General features: G+C 51.9%; 1 non-coding gene and 1 pseudogene across 1 annotated transcript in view; both read left to right on the forward strand.

Moving 5' to 3' along the window:
- LOC118515914 overlaps window positions 1–1,264 on the forward strand; it is a 6,233-nt pseudogene extending 4,969 nt beyond the window's left edge.
- Window positions 1,265–17,417: 16,153 nt separating this feature from the next.
- The window catches only part of LOC118515916, a 158-nt gene continuing 75 nt past the window's right edge, over window positions 17,418–17,500 (forward strand). Inside the window, exon 1 of the ribosomal RNA XR_004907518.1 lies at window positions 17,418–17,500. This exon is cut by the window's right edge and continues 75 nt beyond it. This is a non-coding gene — a ribosomal RNA (5.8S ribosomal RNA).

Consider the following 17,500-nt stretch of genomic DNA (forward strand, 5'->3'; position numbering starts at 1 on the left):
CTCGACTGCTGCGTGCCAAACAGGAGCGCCATATCGAAGGATGGAATTTACGACTGACACAAGAAGACGACGCTTGGCGCACTTCGGACCACTGTGGTTTCGCATCATCAGCGAGACCGACTTGGCCACACGGAGCGCCTTTGCACAGGCGTGCTCGACGTGTGGTCGCCAGGACAGATGTTCGTCGACGATGATCCCGAGGTACTTGACCGTCTTCGCAGATCGCAGCTGCGTGCCCAAGACGTCAATGGCGTATCCCTCGGGGTCGGTCCGCATGGTGGAAATCATCACGGCCTCGGTCTTCGCAGGCGCCAACTCGAGCCGATGCGTCGTCATCCAGCTGCTGATGGTGTTCACTGCTGCGGTGGCCAGCTGGGAGGTTTGCTGTGGAGTGGTTCCGGGTATCAGCAGCGCAAGGTCGTCGGCATAGCCAACAACCTCCACTCCATCCGGCAGCTCTAGACCCAGTACGCCGTCGTACATGACGTTCCACAGAGTGGGGCCCAAAATGGACCCCTGTGGGACGCCAGCAGATAGGCTCCGCGTAACTGGGCCATCGTCGGTGTCGTAGATGAGCTGCCTGTCCTCGAACCAGTTGGCCAATATCGACAGGGATAACTGGCTTGTGGTCGCCAAGCGTTCATAGCGACGTGACTTTTTGATCCTTCGATGTCGGCTCTTCCTATCATTGTGAAGCAAAATTCCCCAAGCGTAGGATTGTTCACCCTTTCAAGGGAACGTGAGCTGGGTTTAGACCGTCGTGAGACAGGTTAGTTTTACCCTACTGGTGTGTGCTAATACGTGCTATCGTAACGGAACTCCTGTGCAGTACGAGAGGAACCACAGGTACGGACCACTGGCTCAATACTAGTTCGACCGGACTTTGGTATGACGCTACGTCCGCTGGATTATGCCTGAACGCCTCTAAGGTCGTAACCAATCCGAGCTGATAGCGCTTCAAAACCTAATGGGCAATCGGAAGCTAGCGGGCCTAACAACCCTCCGAGATCCGCTGGAACTGCCTCTGCAGCCTGGCGCCTCATCCCCGCTTCATAGACTGGGCCGCATCGCGCGGGGTCGCACTGCACGTGTTAGTACCTGACCATAGGGAACGCCGGTGGCCGCCGACCTCGCCGACCGTGGACTTGACTAGTTTCGATGCCCACCGACCGCCCGCAAACGACGGGACTTCAGGCTAGGAGTTTCAAGTTGTAGAGATGCGTTCGCATCGATCCTCTCAGGCGACCTACGCCTGGTGGTGTTATGGTGGACGCAAGGCACGTCCTGGCCCGGTAGTATGTACAAGAAAATGTACAAGTCCGGGAATACGGGGTGCATCGTATGTAACGTTCGATGTACATATAAAGCCTGGTAGGTGTTGGGATTATATCTGCAACACGGGCATTATCGAAAGATGGTTAAGTGGAGTCACCCAAAGGGTGCCGTGCGTTATAAGGTACGTAATGCACAGTAGAGATACATTGTCGGGAGGTGGAACCCGAAAAATGTACAAGTCCGGGAATACGGGGTGCATCGTATGTAACGTTCGATGTACATATAAAGCCTGGTAGGTGTTGGGATTATATCTGCAACACGGGCATTATCGAAAGATGGTTAAGTGGAGTCACCCAATGGGTGCCGTGCGTTATCAGGTACGTAATGCACAGTAGAGATACATTGTCGGGAGGTGGAACCCGAAAAATGTACAAGTCCGGGAATACGGAAAAGTTCCCCATGAAAGGCTGGGGATACAATTATTGATACAAATAATGTGCCTAAGGGTACATTTATTTTTCTAAGTCCCAGAAATCCGTCACTGAACATCACGACTTACGAAGACATGTTCCCCCGGTCCTCCCATATACGGCACGGGGACAAGTATGAAGAATGAAAATCATGTGTGTATGGAACATATAATGTGCCTGAGAGCACATTTTTTTTCTAAGTCCCAGAAATCCGTCACTGAACATCACGACTTACGAAGACATGTTCCCCCGGTCCTCCCATATACGGCACCGGGACAAGTATGAAGAATGAAAATCATGTGTGTATGAAACATATAATGTGCCTGAGAGCACATTTTTTTTCTAAGTCCCAGAAATCCGTCACTGAACATCACGACTTACGAAGACATGTTCCCCCGGTCCTCCCATGTACGGCACGGGGACAAGTATGAAGAATGAAAATCATGTGTGTATGAAACATATAATGTGCCTGAGAGCACATTTTTTTTCTAAGTCCCAGAAATCCGTCACTGAACATCACGACTTACGAAGACATGTTCCCCCGGTCCTCCCATATACGGCACGGAGACAAGTATGAAGTATGAAAATTTTTGGTCACAGCGTGAAATCCCTCTAATGATCATGAAAATAGCATCGGATCACTTATCTGACCATAAAAAGTGAACCAAAACCCTATTTGGACAAACTTTTTGGTCCTATGAAAAAATCACTTTTCATATATGTCATGGTCGAAAATTTTCTAAGTCCCAAAAAATCACATATTCTCGAATATCTCGAAAACTACTTATCGGACAGGGGTCAACCAAGGTGTTTTAGAAAGGTCTTTACTAGCTCTATTTAATGAGCCATAGCGACTTTCAAGTGATTTTTTGACACTTTTTCGCATATCGGCATCCTTGGTTCCCATACTGGCCATAGGCCATAGGGCACCGAACGGCCAACTTTTGGTCCGGGGGTGAAATTTTTTTTTCACGAGATTTTGATGAAAATGGCTTCGGAACGCGTTTCTAATAATGAAAAGTGAAACCAAACAGTATTTGCGAAGAAAAAATTGTCCTATGAAAAAATCACTTTTTCTTAGGGTACGGGTCAAAAATTTTCTAAGTCCCAAAAAATCACTTATTCTCGAATATCTCGAAAACTACGTATCGGACAGGGGTCAACCAAGGTGTTTTAGAAAGGTCTTTACAAGCTCTATTTAATGAGCCATAGCGACTTTCAAGTGATTTTTTGACACTTTTTCGCATATCGGCATCCTTGGTTCCCATACTGGCCATAGGCCATAGGGCACCGAACGGCCAACTTTTGGTCCGGGGGTGAAATTTTTTTTTCACGAGATTTTGATGAAAATGGCTTCGGAACGCGTTTCTAATAATGAAAAGTGAAACCAAACAGTATTTGCGAAGAAAAAATTGTCCTATGAAAAAATCACTTTTTCTTAGGGTACGGGTCAAAAATTTTCTAAGTCCCAAAAAATCACATATTCTCGAATATCTCGAAAACTACTTATCGGACAGGGGTCAACCAAGGTGTTTTAGAAAGGTCTTTACAAGCTCTATTTAATGAGCCATAGCGACTTTCAAGTGATTTTTTGACACTTTTTCGCATATCGGCATCCTTGGTTCCCATACTGGCCATAGGCCATAGGGCACCGAACGGCCAACTTTTGGTCCGGGGGTGAAATTTTTTTTTCACGAGATTTTGATGAAAATGGCTTCGGAACGCGTTTCTAATAATGAAAAGTGAAACCAAACAGTATTTGCGAAGAAAAAATTGTCCTATGAAAAAATCACTTTTTCTTAGGGTACGGGTCAAAAATTTTCTAAGTCGCAAAAAATCACATATTCTCGAATATCTCGAAAACTACGTATCGGACAGGGGTCAACCAAGGTGTTTTAGAAAGGTCTTTACAAGCTCTATTTAATGAGCCATAGCGACTTTCAAGTGATTTTTTGACACTTTTTCGCATATCGGCATCCTTGGTTCCCATACTGGCCATAGGCCATAGGGCACCGAACGGCCAACTTTTGGTCCGGGGGTGAAATTTTTTTTTCACGAGATTTTGATGAAAATGGCTTCGGAACGCGTTTCTAATAATGAAAAGTGAAACCAAACAGTATTTGCGAAGAAAAAATTGTCCTATGAAAAAATCACTTTTTCTTAGGGTACGGGTCAAAAATTTTCTAAGTCCCAAAAAATCACTTATTCTCGAATATCTCGAAAACTACGTATCGGACAGGGGTCAACCAAGGTGTTTTAGAAAGGTCTTTACAAGCTCTATTTAATGAGCCATAGCGACTTTCAAGTGATTTTTTGACACTTTTTCGCATATCGGCATCCTTGGTTCCCATACTGGCCATAGGCCATAGGGCACCGAACGGCCAACTTTTGGTCCGGGGGTGAAATTTTTTTTTCACGAGATTTTGATGAAAATGGCTTCGGAACGCGTTTCTAATAATGAAAAGTGAAACCAAACAGTATTTGCGAAGAAAAAATTGTCCTATGAAAAAATCACTTTTTCTTAGGGTACGGGTCAAAAATTTTCTAAGTCCCAAAAAATCACTTATTCTCGAATATCTCGAAAACTACGTATCGGACAGGGGTCAACCAAGGTGTTTTAGAAAGGTCTTTACAAGCTCTATTTAATGAGCCATAGCGACTTTCAAGTGATTTTTTGACACTTTTTCGCATATCGGCATCCTCGGTTCCCATACTGACCATAGGCCATAGGGCACCGAACGGCCAACTTTTGGTCCGGGGGTGAAATTTTTTTTTCACGAGATTTTGATGAAAATGGCTTCGGAACGCGTTTCTAATAATGAAAAGTGAAACCAAACAGTATTTGCGAAGAAAAAATTGTCCTATGAAAAAATCACTTTTTCTTAGGGTACGGGTCAAAAATTTTCTAAGTCCCAAAAAATCACTTATTCTCGAATATCTCGAAAACTACGTATCGGACAGGGGTCAACCAAGGTGTTTTAGAAAGGTCTTTACAAGCTCTATTTAATGAGCCATAGCGACTTTCAAGTGATTTTTTGACACTTTTTCGCATATCGGCATCCTTGGTTCCCATACTGGCCATAGGCCATAGGGCACCGAACGGCCAACTTTTGGTCCGGGGGTGAAATTTTTTTTTCACGAGATTTTGATGAAAATGGCTTCGGAACGCGTTTCTAATAATGAAAAGTGAAACCAAACAGTATTTGCGAAGAAAAAATTGTCCTATGAAAAAATCACTTTTTCTTAGGGTACGGGTCAAAAATTTTCTAAGTCCCAAAAAATCACATATTCTCGAATATCTCGAAAACTACTTATCGGACAGGGGTCAACCAAGGTGTTTTAGAAAGGTCTTTACAAGCTCTATTTAATGAGCCATAGCGACTTTCAAGTGATTTTTTGACACTTTTTCGCATATCGGCATCCTTGGTTCCCATACTGGCCATAGGCCATAGGGCACCGAACGGCCAACTTTTGGTCCGGGGGTGAAATTTTTTTTTCACGAGATTTTGATGAAAATGGCTTCGGAACGCGTTTCTAATAATGAAAAGTGAAACCAAACAGTATTTGCGAAGAAAAAATTGTCCTATGAAAAAATCACTTTTTCTTAGGGTACGGGTCAAAAATTTTCTAAGTCCCAAAAAATCACTTATTCTCGAATACCTCGAAAACTACGTATCGGACAGGGGTCAACCAAGGTGTTTTAGAAAGGTCTTTACAAGCTCTATTTAATGAGCCATAGCGACTTTCAAGTGATTTTTTGACACTTTTTCGCATATCGGCATCCTTGGTTCCCATACTGGCCATAGGCCATAGGGCACCGAACGGCCAACTTTTGGTCCGGGGGTGAAATTTTTTTTTCACGAGATTTTGATGAAAATGGCTTCGGAACGCGTTTCTAATAATGAAAAGTGAAACCAAACAGTATTTGCGAAGAAAAAATTGTCCTATGAAAAAATCACTTTTTCTTAGGGTACGGGTCAAAAATTTTCTAAGTCCCAAAAAATCACTTATTCTCGAATATCTCGAAAACTACGTATCGGACAGGGGTCAACCAAGGTGTTTTAGAAAGGTCTTTACAAGCTCTATTTAATGAGCCATAGCGACTTTCAAGTGATTTTTTGACACTTTTTCGCATATCGGCATCCTTGGTTCCCATACTGGCCATAGGCCAACTTTTGGTCCGGGGGTGAAATTTTTTTTTCACGAGATTTTGATGAAAATGGCTTCGGAACGCGTTTCTAATAATGAAAAGTGAAACCAAACAGTATTTGCGAAGAAAAAATTGTCCTATGAAAAAATCACTTTTTCTTAGGGTACGGGTCAAAAATTTTCTAAGTCCCAAAAAATCACATTTTCTCGAATATCTCGAAAACTACTTATCGGACAGGGGTCAACCAAGGTGTTTTAGAAAGGTCTCAACAAGCTCTAAATAATGGGCCATAGCGACTTTTTAGTGATTTTTTGACAAATTTTGTCATATCGGCATCCCGAGTTCCCATACTGGCCATAGGCCATGGGGCCCCGAACGAAAAAATTTTGGTCCGAGGGTCAAAATTTTTTTTCTCATAAATTTGTTCAAAACGCCGTCGGAACGCGCCTTAGATCATGAAAAGTGAAAAGAAACAGTATTTTGCAAAAGTTGGGGTGGCCTATGACTTACATGGCCACGTCCTAGGTCCGAGTTCCCGAGGTCGTGTTCTTCAGTGGCGGAAAAAAATGGCCACTTGTGGGAGATGCAAAATGTTCATTTTGTATTATAGGGGACACACTATCGAAGCGAAAATTTCAGAAATGGCCTAAAACGTGAAGAAATGATGGGGTATGTACGAAAAGAAGGTTTTTATGGTCAAACGGTGAAAATTTTTTTTTATGAAAAATTTTGGTCTCCCACCGTTCATGAATTTCTAGGACCAAAAATCGAAAAATTTCAAAACTTCACGATCGAAAGGGAAACGCATATGTGGTGTTCCTAGGTGTGTACGGTGTACGAAAAACGGGTTCACGATGAGATATCAGGCAAATAAGTGGACCTAAAGTGAGTTATACGGGTAAGACGAGGTGTCCAAAGACCGAAATAGGGGTACCAACTGAGAACGAAATGAAGGTCCCCGAAGTCGCCATACAAGTTATAGGAGGTGTCCAAAGTACGAAAAGAGTTCCATATTCGGCTGTTCCTACTATATGGTTCCCTGATTGCTGCTCCAAGGAGTAGTGAGGAAGTGTCCAAAGGTCTGTTGGGGGTATCGAGGTGATACCCTCGACGGACAATATGCACGAAAAGTGGTTCGATGATCTATCCTGTAGGTCGTACGGCAGCCATACCCGGCTGGAAGTACCGCGGTAATTCCGCAATAAAACGTTCGCCAGACGAACAAACAAATTGAATTAGCTCATCGTAGTGTACGGAAACGAAACGAAAATGTAAGGTGATTAGGGATCCGGGAGCAATCTCGCGATCCCATGGTTCGGTGTAAGAAATGATACGAAGTGTTCATAAGTCTCCTCTGGAGGCAGAACCATCGTAGCAAAGTTCGGGAACCCAAGGGTCACAAAAACTCGTAGGACGATATCCACGAATAATCGGGGACTTGTGGGGACTACCGTGCCCTGACAAGTCAACTACACCTTAACTGGTGATGGTCGTCCTACGGGGACCTGCGGGGAACAAAAGGGTCACTAAAACTCGTAGGACAATATCTCCGAATAATCGGGGACTTGTGGGGACCACCGTGCCCTGACAAGTCAACTACACCTTAACTGGTGATGGTTGTCCTACGGGGACCTGCCGGGAACCCAAGGGTCACAAAAACTCGTAGGACGATATCCACGAATAATCGGGGACTTGTGGGGACTACCGTGCCCTGACAAGTCAACTACACCTTAACTGGTGATGGTCGTCCTACGGGGACCTGCGGGGAGCAAAAGGAGTCAGAAACAATCGTAGGACGATATCCACGAATAATCGGGGACTTGTGGGGACTACCGTGCCCTGACAAGTCAACTACACCTTAACTGGTGATGGTCGTCCTACGGGGACCTTCAGGGAGCCGCAGTAAGTCGCAGGTCGTATGCGAGCCTTGATTGGTCCTGTGGGGGCGTGCGGGGTGTAATGCCTCGGTACGTCAAATGTTGGTGTACGATGTACATCGATAATCTGACATCCTCCTGAACAACCTTTGCTCGTGTGGTTATTGGCGCTGTGGAGTCGGTGTACTGCCGCAGGTCAATGAGAGTGGTCACAACAAAGATTGTGTCACCTGATGAACGTAGAAAGAGAGTCTGCGGGGACTGGTGCCCTGGTAGACAAAAAATATCGAACAAGCAATTGACGAAGACGAATTCTGGTTGATCCTACCAGTAATATACGCTTGTCTCAAAGGTTAAGCCATGCATGTCTAAGTACAAACATAAATGAATGTGAAACCGCATAAGGCTCAGTACAACAGCCATAATTCACAAGATCATCCACCCATCAGTTACTTGGATAACTGTGGAAAAGCCAGAGCTAATACATGCAACATGCCGGGACCGCTGTCCGCTTGCGGGCGGTGGAACTGGTGCACTTATTAGTAAAACCAATCGCCTCCGGGCGGCTTGAGTTGAAGTCTGGATAAGGATGCCGATCGTATGGTCGCTTGACCGACGACAGATCTTGCAAATGTCTGCCCTATCAACTATTGATGGTAGTGTAGAGGACTACCATGGTTGCGACGGGTAACGGGGAATCAGGGTTCGATTCCGGAGAGGGAGCCTGAGAAATGGCTACCACATCCAAGGAAGGCAGCAGGCGCGTAAATTACCCAATCCCGGCACGGGGAGGTAGTGACGAGAAATAACAATATGGACCTCTCTAACGATGGTCCATAATTGGAATGAATTGAGCATAAATCCTTCAATAAGGATCAAGTGGAGGGCAAGTCTGGTGCCAGCAGCCGCGGTAATTCCAGCTCCACTAGCGTATATTAAAGTTGTTGCGGTTAAAACGTTCGAAGTTGATTCCCCGTCCAGACACGCGACCGCCGCGGGCGCCCGGCACACGCCGGATACGTTCGTGCGCGAGCTCGCGGCTGCGACTCACAATGGTGTGCCTGGGCGTCAACCTCGTGATCGGTCGGGCACGTCCCGAGCCGGTGCGTGGTGCCCGGGCAGCTCCCATTTACCTTGAACAAATTAGAGTGCTTCAAGCAGGCTAGTACAAAAGCGTCCACACCCGCCCAGGGTTGGCGTTGGCCGAGAATAATCTTGCATGGAATAATGGAACATGACCTCGGTCTGAGTCTTTTGGTTGGTTTTGTATAGACCCAGAGGTAATGATTAACAGAAGTAGTTGGGGGCATTGGTATTACGGCGCGAGAGGTGAAATTCGTAGACCGTCGTAGGACCAACTGAAGCGAAAGCGTTTGCCATGGATGCTTTCATTAATCAAGAACGAAAGTTAGAGGATCGAAGGCGATTAGATACCGCCCTAGTTCTAACCGTAAACGATGCCAATCAGCAATTGGGAGACGCTACTACATTCGGTGCTCTCAGTAGCTTCCGGGAAACCAAAATCGGGTTCCGGGGGAAGTATGGTTGCAAAGTTGAAACTTAAAGGAATTGACGGAAGGGCACCACAAGAAGTGGAGCTTGCGGAGCTTGCGAGAGGCGAGCTGTCAAAGGAAGCAAGCGGACGCTTTCCGTGAGCTCCTTTTGATATAGTGTTTTTCGTGTAAAAAACTTACAAAGTGGTGGTGCAAATTTGTTAGAGTGGTGTACGAACACATATTTTGCGCAAACACCGTGAAGTTTTGGTGAAAAACAGTGGAAAAACGTCGATTTTGGCACACAAACATTGCGTCGTGCACCGGTGCGTGTGGCCACGAAGGGTGCGTGTGTGGTTCCGTTAGTGCGTGCGAGCGTAGCGCTCCCTTTCGGTGCGGTTGAAGGGGAGCCCGCAGCCGCTGTGCAGCGTATTTTGTTACGGACAGGAGCGGAACAGTGATAAAACATTACCCCCTAACGAGGGAAGAAACATTCAGTGAAAAACAGTGCGGAAAAGTGCGTTGACCAGCAAGCAGATACCACGTGCTAAGGGCACGTGAACTTAGCACGTAAGGGCTTGGCTGTGTCGGTGAGTGCGTGCGTAGGGTGACGTGCCGTGGTTTGACGTCTGGACAGTGGGCACACCATAGGTCATCCCGGTTGTTGTCCTGGGAGAATTCCCCCCTAGTGCCACCAGCGCCCTCTATGGGGCACTAGCGGAAGTTTCTCCGGAGACACAAGCCAAAAGCTCCGCACAAACAAGCGTGCTAAAATCAAATGCGGGCTGCATACCGGCCAGGCGCACGTGTCCAGTGACTTTAACGCTGGACAAAGCGACGAACCGTGCAGCAGCATAATGTCGGGAGTAGAGAGCGATGATTCGGTGGAGGTGGTCCCCGAAATCATCAAGACAAAGAAAAGGAGACTTTCTCCGCGCGTAGTGGTGACACCCCTGGAATTGTCGCCAGGGACGATGTCGTCACTACGGAGCTCTCAGGGGGCACCCAAGCCAGCCCCGAGAACACCGTTGGAAGAGCCGGACGAGGGAGCGCGGAAGCGTACCGCCCCCGCCCCGACGCCGTCGCCGAGGAGGTCTATGTCTCCTGAGATGCTGGCACCAGCCGCATCGGAGCCGACCAGCTTCCCGACGGCAGAAGTGTCGGACAGACATGCGCGGCAGTACGAGCGGGTGTTGGAGAAGCTCGAGGAGCTTACCGCTCTTTACCGAAAGAGCCAGGAGGAGAATTCGAGGCTCCGTGCGGAGCTCGATATATATCGCACGGGGGTGCGAACCGTTGTGCAGCTGGAGAATTCAGCGACTGGCGTGCGCTTGGGAAACCAAGCCTCTTCCAAGTTGCAGCCCAGCAAAAGGACACTCAGGCGCTCTCAGCAGAGGGAGAGAGCCGAGGCACGCCAGTCGCAGGGTCCTGCCCAGCATCGCATGCTGGAACTGCAGGAGCAGCTGCGCCGTGAGATCCAGGAGGAAGAGAAGCAGATGAGGGCGAGGAGCGGGCACGGGCAGCGGTCCCAGCCCCTGCAACAGCCGTACGACTTTCCGGCATCGGAAACCAGGCGGCAGCAGCAGCAATCCTACCGTGACGCCCTGGTAGGTGGTTGGCAGGTTGTGGGGAAGCGGCAAAAGGCCCAGCCTTCAGCTGCACCTCAGCAGCGGCAGCGGCCGCAACCAGCAACCAAGAGCCAACGCCCCGCACAGGCAAACCGGCGGACGAAAAGGCGACGACCAGACGCCATTCTGGTGGTTCCAGCACCGGGGGTCTCCTTCGCCGAGATGTACCGACCCATCCGGACGAGCCCGGCCCTGGAGGATGTCCAGCACTGCATCCGTATCGGCAAGCGGACACCGAAGGGGAACCTTCGGATGGAGCTGGCACGGGACATGGACTCGGCGGCGCTGTGCAGCCGCATTCAGTCCACGCTGGGAGAGCTGGGATCCGCCAGGGTCCTGACGGAGATGGCGGAGGTTGTGTTGAAAAACGTTGACAACCTCACGGAGGAGGAGACGATCAGGGAGGCGTTGAAGGCGGCACTCGCCAAGGAGCCAGCGGTGGCCTCGCTTCGCATCTGGGAGCGGGCAGATGCCACAAAGCGGGCCCGCGTGCGGCTACCGCGAGTGGAAGCGGAAGCCCTGCTCCAAAAAGATCGCCTTATTATAGACTACTCCTCGTGTCGGCTGGAGGAGGCCCCCAGGCTGGAGGCGGCAAAGCGCCGTTGCTTCCGGTGCCTGGAAAGGGGCCACATGGCAGCGGACTGCGTCGGGCCCGATCGCAGCAACTGCTGCATCAGATGCGGAGCTCCTGGCCATCGGGCGGCCAGCTGCAGCAGTGCGGTTAGCTGCATTCGGTGTGGAGGACCACATCGAATTGCAGCGCACGGCTGCAGGGGAGCTAACCTTCCCCCCCGCCGCTAAGCATGTCTGTGGGGAGCCACCTCCAGGTCCTGCAGGTTAACACCAACAGGAGTCGGAGTGCGCAGGACCTGGCTCTCCACACAATGCGGACGGAGCGGGCGGACGTTATGGTGGTGTGCGAGCTGAGTTCGGTTCCGGACGGGAACGCAAACTGGGTGGTGGACCGCGACAGGCTGGTGGCCATTGTCGCGAGCGGATACTCCCACCCGGTTCAGCGGATCTGGAGCTCGAGTTTTCCCGGCATCGTGGCGGCGGACGTGGCAGGCGTCACGATCATAGCGTGTTACGCGTCGCCAAGCATCGGGGTTCCCCAGTTTGTCGAGATGCTGCAACGCATTGAGGTGCTCGCCTCAGGACGCCCCCGAGTGTTGCTTGCCGGCGACTTCAACGCCTGGCATAGCGCCTGGGGCAGCAGCAGGACCAACGCGAAGGGCGAGGAACTGCTACAGCTGGCGGAGGGTCTCGGGCTCGATGTCCTGAACCTGGGGAGGGAAGCCACCTTCCTCGGGAACGGCGTCGCTCGCCCGAGCATTGTGGACGTCGCCTTCGCCAGTACTTCCATCAGCAGGCAGGACCTCGTCGGGGACCCCGACAGGCAATGGAGGATGCTGGGAACTTACTCATTCAGCGACCACCGGTACATCCGCTTCGAGGTGGGGGAAAGGCCGGCGGCAACGAGCCGCAACTCTACGGGAGCAGAAGCAGCACCAGCAGTGAGAGCAGCGGGCAGACGCTGGCGGGCAAAGGAGTTTAGCCGGGAGCTGTTCGACATCGCGTTGCGGGCAGCCAACTTCGTGGAGGAGGCCACGGACCCTGAGGGCCTGACCCGAACCCTGAGCCGGGCGTGCAGCGAGATCATGGCGGAGGTTTCCCCGTCAGTCGGCCACACAGGACGTCCGGCGTACTGGTGGACACCAGAAATCGGCCGGCTACGGGAGAACTGCCGCCTGGCTTGGGAACGGTACAGCAGGGTACCGACTAGCTACACGGCAGCCCGCAGAACAGCTTCTGCACGGCACCAGGAGGCCCGCCAGCTGCTGACAGCTGAGATCCGGGCTAGCAAGCGGGACCGTTACAACGAGTTTCTGCAACACCTGGAGGATGATGAGACGGGTAGGTGGCAGGGGGAGCTCCTGCGACGGCTCGGAGGGAGCCGCGTCGCACAAGAACGCGATCCGGCCGTTCTGCAGCGCATTGTGGACGCGCTGTGCCCGAACCACCCCCCTGTTGCCTGGCCTACCATCGAATCGGACGGCGTCGACATCAGGCCAGTGACGGAGCAGGAGTTGCTCGACATCGCAGCTGGCCTGAACCCTCGGAAGGCGCCCGGTCTGGATGGACTGCCGAACGCTGCCCTTTCGGCTGCCATCCGGGCGCATCCGACGACGTTCGCGAGGCTCCTCCAGGAGCAGATGGATGCTGGCCGCTTCCCGCGGCAATGGAGGAAGGCGAAGCTGGTGCTGCTTCCCAAACCGGGAAAACCCCCGGGCGAGCCGTCATCGGTGAGACCGGTGATGTTGCTGGACACGCCCGGCAAGGTGTACGAGCGAGTACTGCTGAACCGCCTGAACGACCACATCGAGATGCCGACGGAGCCGCTCCTCTCCGAATACCAGTTCGGCTTTCGGCGTGGTCGGTCGACACTTCAGGCGGTTGGGCTGGTGATGGAGGCCGCCAGATCTGCGATGAGTTTCGGGCGAACGAATAGACGCGACAAGCGCTGCCTGCTTGTCGTTGCTCTGGACGTCCGTAACGCCTTCAATTCCGCAGACTGGCAGGCCATAGCACTGGCGCTGCAGACCAAAGGAGTGCCCTCAGGACTGCGCAGCATCCTGCAGGAGTACTTCTCCGACCGTGAGCTGACGTATGATACCAGCTCCGGTCCGGTAACACGCCGAGTAACGGCAGGTGTTCCGCAGGGGTCCATTCTGGGCCCCACCCTGTGGAATATCCTGTACGACGGCGTGTTCGGAGTGCAGCTGCCGGAAGGTGCATCCGTCATCGGCTTTGCGGACGACCTGGCAGTACTCGCCAAGGGGTGTACACCGGAGGAGGCGGCAGGTGTAGCAGAGGAAGCTGTGGCAGCGATTTCCGCCTGGATGGAGCAACATCGGTTGCAGCTGGCCCCGGAAAAGACGGAGATCGTCCTCATCTCCAGTCTGCGTCGGGGCCATCCAGCGGTGCCCGTAGTGATCAACGGCGTCGAGGTCCGCTCGAAGCCGGCGATACGCTACCTCGGGGTCATGCTTCACGACCACCTCTCGTGGAAGCCACACGTCGAGAAGGCCACCGCAAAGGCACTCCGTGTGGTGAAGCTGGCCACCGGCGTGATGTCCAACCACGCCGGACCGAGGATGGCTAAACGCCGGCTGCTGGCAGCAGTGGCGGACTCGGTTGTCCGATACGCGGCACCCATCTGGGCGGAGGCGGTGAAGTTCCAGTGGTGCAGGCGGAAACTGGAGCAGCTGCAGCGACCTTTGGCGAAAGGTGTCGCCAGGACCTTCCGTACCGTCGGCTACGACACGGCGGTAGTGCTGGCTGGACTGGTCCCGCTACACCTGCAGGTGGACGAGATCGCGCGGTGCTATACCAGGCATCAACGGGCGTTGCAGAGGCGGGTGCTGATAGACAAGGAGGTGATTAAGCGGCTGGAGCACTCGGCGACCATCAGGCAGTGGCAGACATCGTGGGACCAGGATGCCGCTCATCCGACCGCGAGCAGGTTCCTACGATGGGCTCACCGCGTGCTGCCGGATATTGCCGGCTGGGTAGGTAGGAAGCACGGCGAGGTTGATTTCTTTCTTAGCCAGGTACTCTCCGGACATGGCTTCTTCCGGGAGTACCTACATGCTATGGGTTTCACCTCTGCCCCGACCTGCCCATTCTGCGCCGACAACACCGTGGAGTCGGCAGAGCACGTGGTGTTCCACTGTCCGAGGTTCGCCGACATAAGAGTGCAGTTCCTGACGGACGCGGACGGCGTCGTCACTTCCCCCGATGAGCTGGAGCGTTTTCTGCTGTCGAGCCCGGAGGCTTGGCAGCGAACGGCCACGGCAGCACGGCGAATCTGCAGCTTCCTACAACAAAGGTGGCTGGAGCAGCAGGTTGCCGAAAACGCGGCCATCGCTGGCGGGATCGTTTCCGCCAATGAGCTGGCGGAACGCGTTCGGCAACAGGTCCGCCGCGAAGCCAGAAACGCTGGCCAACGGCGAAGACGCCGGCAACGGCAGACATCCGCCATCGGGGAGATGGACATGGACCAACAACAGCACCCGTCCAATCAGCAGCAGGAGAGTCAACGCCCAGTTCGGCCCGAACGGGTTCCGCCATCGGCCGAAGTGTTACTTCGTCGTCGGCTAAGGCGGAACCAACGGCAGCGGGAATACCGTGCCCAATTACGCGCGGGTACATTGCCGCCATTGCGTTCGGGACGAACTCGCCGAAGTAGAGCACCGCCGACGGAGGAGGAGCTAGCCCGACGACGGGCCAACAGGCGCGCGCGAGAACGCCATCGTCGCCACGAGCGACAGGACCGCCATCGCGGCTTAATGTCGGCCGACGTTGAAGCCGCCATCGCGACCACAAACACGTCTACGCGTTGAGTGGGAGCGGTTACGGCCGAAACGATCGGCCAGTCAGCGAGCGTGCGAAAACACGACCGGGCGAGACCGGCATTTTGCCGTCTCCGCTTTGTGCGGTCGTTCGTTCTAGCACAGTCGGGCGAGAGAGAGCGCGCGTGCGCTCGGTTCGGGTACGTTCGGCATTTTGCGTCGTCCGCTTTGTGCGGATGTTCGTACCCGACCAGCAGTGGGAGAGAGAGCGTGCGCGTGCACGGTGAGAGTTAGGTCCGTCTTGTTCGTTTACGTTTTGTGCGGATGTTTGTTCTGTCCCACCGTAAGCGTCAAAGTGTTAGCGTGATTATGTGTGTGCATGTGTGTGTGTGCGTACATACTCATCGTTAGTATTAGGAGAAATGGAGACTCGACGAACCGCGGGCACGCCCGCTTCGTTAATGTTAGGCGTGTAAATGTAAGTCCTTCATTTTAATGTTGCGTTTACGAATAGCTAGGCGGGGCGCGTGCCCTTACTAAATGTAGTCAGGGACGCCATTGCAGCCGGTGGCTACGCCTCCGTCGGGAAGGCCGCCGGCAATGGAGAGGTTTATTCGTTTTATAATTGTTCATGCGTGTTTCTGTATCTTTTATTGTTTATAAATAAGTAACGCGGCAAAACATTTATAAATTTAAATGAATAAACGAATGCAATTTAAAAAAAAAAAAAAAAGAAGTGGAGCTTGCGGCTTAATTTGACTCAACACGGGAAAACTTACCAGGTCCGAACTTATCGAGGTAAGACAGATTAAGAGCTCTTTCTCAAATTTAAGGGTAGTGGTGCATGGCCGTTCTTAGTTCGTGGAATGATTTGTCTGGTTAATTCCGATAACGAACGCGACTCAAACAAGCTAACTAGAACGCTGTCAGCAGTGTGCCTCCGGGCGCACCTGACGTTACGGGGCGGCGGCGCCTTCGCGGGCGGTCGTCGCACTAGTTTGCCCTGCTTAGCGGGACAACTTGTGTTTAGCAAGGTGAGAGTGAGCGATAACAGGTCCGTGATGCCCTTAGATGTTCTGGGCTGCACGCGTGCTACAATGTGGGCAGCAGCGTGTTCTCGCCAATAGGCGCCCCCATTCCGAGAGGAACGGGAAATCACCCAAATGCTCATTTAGTTGGGATTGGGGACTGCAACGGTCCCCATGAACCTGGAATTTCTAGTAAGTGCTAGTCATTAGCTAGCGCTGATTACGTCCCTGCCCTTTGTACACACCGCCCGTCGCTACTACCGATGGATTATTTAGTGAGGTCTCTGGAGGCATACCTTCCGCGGTTCCTTCGTGAGCTGCAGTTGGCACGGCCGAAGTTGACCGAACTTGATGATTTAGAGGAAGTAAAAGTCGTAACAAGGTTTCCGTAGGTGATCCTGCGGAAGGATCATTACCGATCAAACAAGTCCGGGAGTGAGGTTGCCAAACGCATCGTCGGCATCACATGCTGACGCGCACGCTACAACCACAAGATGGTGTAGCACACTTGGTAGAGTTGAGCGAAAGCAACTCTTTTAAAGGGATACACATACCACTGACTCGGCGCAGGTCAGTAAAGACGCACACTTTGGCAGTACCGGGTACCTTATACACTGACTGATTGTCGTGTCACAAAGGGGTGATCGACAGTCGCACTTTGGCGTGCTCGGCTCCGCAACCGTCGGGGCCATGGGCGCCTGCAGTGTGGTACTAGGGAACCAGAGTTGTGTGTTGGTTTGTGTATAATGGACATATCATTACCCATCAAACAAGTCCGAGAGTGAGGTTGCCAAACGCATCGTCGGCACAATATGCTGACGCGCACGCTACAACCACAAGATGGTGTAGCACACTTGGTAGAGTTGAGCGAAAGCAACTCTTTCAAAGGGATACACATACCACTGCCTCGGCGAAGGTCAGTAAAGATGCACACTTTGGTAGTACCGGGTACCTTATACACTGACTGATTGTCGTGTCACAAAGGGGTGATCGACAGTCGCACTTTGGCGTGCTCGGCTCCGCATCCGTCGGGGCCGTGGGCGCCTGCAGTGTGGTACTAGGGAACCAGAGTTGTGTGTTGGTATGTGTATAATGGATGGATGGACTTCGGTTCCATTCATCAACTAGTTCGGTGTGTACGTTAAACCCTAGGCAGGGGATCACTCGGCTCATGGATCGATGAAGACCGCAGCTAAATGCGCGTCAGAATGTGAACTGCAGGACACA

Source organism: Anopheles stephensi, unplaced genomic scaffold (assembly GCF_013141755.1).
Source record: "Anopheles stephensi strain Indian unplaced genomic scaffold, UCI_ANSTEP_V1.0 ucontig202, whole genome shotgun sequence".
Taxonomy (NCBI): domain Eukaryota; kingdom Metazoa; phylum Arthropoda; class Insecta; order Diptera; family Culicidae; genus Anopheles; species Anopheles stephensi.